The sequence below is a fragment of the Crocuta crocuta genome, unplaced genomic scaffold (genome assembly GCF_008692635.1).
Source record: "Crocuta crocuta isolate KB4526 unplaced genomic scaffold, BGI_CrCroc_1.0 scaffold59, whole genome shotgun sequence".
In the NCBI taxonomy this organism is placed as follows: domain Eukaryota; kingdom Metazoa; phylum Chordata; class Mammalia; order Carnivora; family Hyaenidae; genus Crocuta; species Crocuta crocuta.
The window spans coordinates 3,952,204-3,956,484 of NW_027551578.1; the positions used below are offsets into that span (position 1 = coordinate 3,952,204).

General features: G+C 42.3%; 1 protein-coding gene across 1 annotated transcript in view; it reads right to left on the minus strand.

Annotated features, from left to right (window-relative positions):
• Positions 1 to 4,281, minus strand: part of PCNX2 (pecanex 2) — a 300,955-nt gene that overhangs the window by 63,828 nt on the left and 232,846 nt on the right. The gene's annotated exons all lie outside the window — the stretch shown is intronic.

Genomic DNA, 4,281 nt, shown 5'->3' on the forward strand with positions numbered 1-4,281 from the left:
CTGACCTATTAGGGTGACTGCTTCAATGTGACAATGGCGCAGGAAGGGAGAGGGCCCTCGTGATAAAGAAGAATGGGAAAGTACAAGAAACATGTGGAGGGGAGGGGAGAGATGATCACATCTCAGGATTGGAAGACTGGCTTTGCGCCGTATCAGTTTTGAGGCCCAGATCCATACAACAGAAGCAAGCCCTTGGACTGCCATTGGAATATCACTCACTTTCTGAATTTGAAAGCAGTGCCCACCCAGGCATCTTCCTTTTCAAGTTAGTCCCAAGAGACTCTAGCAGGTAGTCAGTGTCTCCACCACTTGTTTTCAAGAGCTGGGCACATTTTTAGAGGCCTTTCTTAGGTTGAGCCAGGAGAACAAAATCAGCTCTTACAAGCTTGGAAGAAAACATGTTGTTGGTAGCTATGGCAACTAATGCCCATCAGAACCAGGTTTAAATCTCTTCTGTTATGACAGCACCTCAGTTCACAGCTCTCGTAAGCCAGCCAACCCATGTGACCCCTTGCTCCTGAAAGCCAGCCAGTGAGGGATGGACTCACTGAAGATTTCCAAGAGGTGACCGATCAACAAGTGTCCCCATGTAACTCCCGTGCAGATGGTACCAACCCACTTCTGCCTCTAAAACCCCAACAGCCTTGAATCTCATGTGTCCGCATAACCCTTTACAAGCGCCAACAGTCTGATCTGCTCAAAAAGACTGTGCCTGACCCGCTTTGTCTTTTTATTTCAGGTATTTGGTGATGGTCTCATCATCCTTTGAAAGATGAAACGTGAGATTGACAGCAACCACATGAACTTTGATATTTAACAATTCATGATGTACAGAAATGACAATTTCATATGGTTAAACCTAACCCATTAAGAAAGGGCTTTAGCTAGAAAGATCTCACTGAGCATAGGCTTACGTACAAGTTTGAACATAATGAGGGTCTTGCTAACATATGTGACAAGGCTGATCTTTAGCCTGGCCGGCCCTTGCCTTTGCTATCACTCTGCCCTTTGCTTCCTTTGTCTCAACCATGCTAACCTTTTTCTGCATCTTCCTGTCACCCTGCCCTCCCTTGCCCCCTCTGCAGCTTTTGCGCCCTCCACTTGGGAGTCCTTTCTGCCCCACCCACTTTCCTCCCAGGCTCCTCTAGTGCTTCAAGTCCAGTCCAAGTACTGCTCTCCGAGAAGCCTTCTCGACACCTGCTCTAGGTGACACTGGCATGTCATATGCTCCTTCACACATTGTACCTCTCCTTTGGGACACCTATCATGGTTAATATTACTAACAGTGATGACAGCTAATATTTCCGTAACACTTCCCTATGCAAGTATTTTATGTGCATTAACTTGTTTTATCTTTACGACTACCCTCATAGGGAGGTACTATGATTATATCCATTCCCTCTGAGGAGGAACCTGAGATACAGTGAGATTCACGACAGTGCCCAAGGTCACAGAGCTAATATGTGATGGAGCCTGGATTTGGACCCAGGTAGGCTGGCTCTATGTCATAAATTTCTCTCTCTGATTATTTGATGATATTGGTCTCTTACGCAATATACCCCTAAGTAGCATGAGGACACACTTTTGCTTCCCACTGGCATGAGTGAATGAAGAGTCTAAAGTAATCCTGTTTTTAAAGTTTTTTCTCTCATGACTCTTGCTAAGAAGAAAGGAGTCTAGCTGCCACTAGATTATATTCAAACATGATCGCTGACATCCTGAGTATGATTTAATAAATTACAAGCGCTTGTTAAGTAATGGTGTGTAAGAAGAAACCTCAGAATACAGACTTCTGTTGTGAACATATCTATTGGGAATCAGAACAGATAAAAAATACTTAGATGGGGCTAAGGAAAAAAAGCATTCTCTTTTCCTCATATGTCTTAGATATTCGAGAACCATCTAGGTGAGATCCTGTTTGAGCTTGGTGGGATAGATTCTACAGATGGGTGGGAGAGAAGAAATATTCAGCTACAACTCAAAAAGGCTGTTAACCCCACCACTCTGTTCTATTACTGCTTCAGTTTTCTTTCCAACTATCCTCAGATCAGCTTTGAAAGTAAAAGAGCCCAGGGTGGCAAAAAGATAAAGCAAACAACCAAATTCTTTCTAATGAAGGCCGAAATCCCATGTTGGCATAGTTGGTCCCTAAATGGAATTTTAATTTCACCTGAAGACCTAGGACAAATGGAATTTGCAGCAGCAGAATAAACAATTTTTAAAGTGGGACTGAGCCAAAAGAAAGTCATTTACCAAACTCCTTAGGGAATTAAAACACCTTCTAAAACTATGTTAACTGGAAAGCTATCTTTTCAAAAGGCTATAGAACGCAGAGCTACATTCTGATCTGCAATAACTAAGCTAAGCTGCCTGCGTACCCCAGGGCCCCTGGCTCTTACCAGACTCTCTGAGAAGGTGAACTGTCAGCCATAGTGGGTAATTTGAGCTTTTCTCCAGTGCTTTCCTCCTGTACATTTGGTGCTTACCACTCAAAGGTGCTAATTAGCTCAGTAATTGGATTTCTGCCTTAACTGTCCAATTGCATAAACATCAATTCAGTTGCTTAGAGAGAAAACGGGGGCTTGTATCTCACGCCCCAGTCTCAAGGGGGAGTCCAGAATGCTGGTACATGTTATGTGTGCATCTGTACATACGGTTTCTAGCGACTGCCTGGCAAGTGCCTGTTCATTGCTAGGCAACACTATCCTGAGGGCCACAGGCCAGGAGTCCTAGTAACAGGCCTCTCCAGATAGGTTGACTTACTCCAAAGCATCTTCCCTCCTGTTAATACGGAATGCAGATAACAAAGCTAGTTTCCTCGCTTCAGATGTTGCTTTCTCACCTCCTGATGCATCTCCCTGAATCAAGCACCTTCTCTCCTATACGGTTTCACCTGAGGCATTTAAATACTTTAACAGCAATTTAATTATATTGCTTCAAATTCCCATTTGTCAGCACACACAGACTATTTATGGGAGAATTACTCCTGTTTTTTGATGGTGAAGTGTGACTGGCTGGAAGAAGTTGGATGGGTGTCTGTTCATACAGCAAAGTCAGAATGGAGTTGTGGATGGACTATATAGTTCTGTGCAGAATGGCCTTACGCAAATCTAGACAATGAGAAGGTGACCAGAGTGTAAATAGAAGGACACTGTCATTTTCTTTCAAGTTGGATATATACACAAGGTTCATTCGGGTCTGCTTTGCATCTTTCATTTTTGCTGCCACTGACAATCTATTCATTCTCTCAAAGCCAGCCATGCTCTTCTGGCTGTCTGTCTGTCACTGTGTGCTTCAGATTGACTTGGCATGAGAGAAATTTCCTAAGGACACGGGGTTGTACAGCTGGCAGAGTCGGGGCTCTGTGTGAGGACAGACATGCAGGTGCCCTCCAACTTTGCTACCATCTGGAAGATCTGGTTTAGTTCTGGTTCCTAGTCCCTTGAGGAGTCCATATTGGAGATCCCAAGTTAAAGGTAGGGGGTCTTTGTCAATTTAGCCACCTTTGATGGGCCAAGGCTTTGACTTTTAATTCCACCCAGAGGTAACAAAGCCTTGCTGCCTTTCTCTTGCCAGAGTGGTGTCAGAGAAAGCCAGTTGAGACAGAAGGTTTAAATAATATCCAGCGTCAAATAACATAATACCCAGAATGTCCAGATTTCAATAGAAAATTACTTGTCATAATAAGGAAGATCTCAAAAAGAGTGAAAAAAAGACAACAGATGCCAACATTGAGGAAACAGAAATGAAAGAATTATATGACAAAGATTTAGAATTAGTCTTCATAAAATTCTTCAGTGAGCAAATAAGAATGCTTTTGAGACAAATGGAAAAAGAGAACCTCAGCAAAAAAACAGAAAGTCAACAAAGAAATAGAAGATACAAAGAAGAACCAAACAGAATTTTTCTAAGTAAAAATATACAATAGAAGTATATACAAAATAATATGAAATACATATACAAAATAAAAAGCACAATGGAAGGATTCAACAGCAGAAGGAAAAAGACAGAAAAAAGAATCCATGAGCTGGGAGACGGAACAATAGATATTACATATTCTGAACAACTGAGAGAAAAGAGACTGAAATAGAACGAGCAGTCTCAGAGATGTGTGGAATTATCACAAAAGATGTAACGTCCTAGTCATCAGAGTCCTATAAGAAGAAGAGAAACTGGAGATAAACTGAAGGAAGTTCACACCAAGACATATCACAGTCAAGCTCCTAAAAGCAAAGACAAAGTCTTGGAAGCAGTGAGAGTGAGAAAGGACTCACTTTTGGG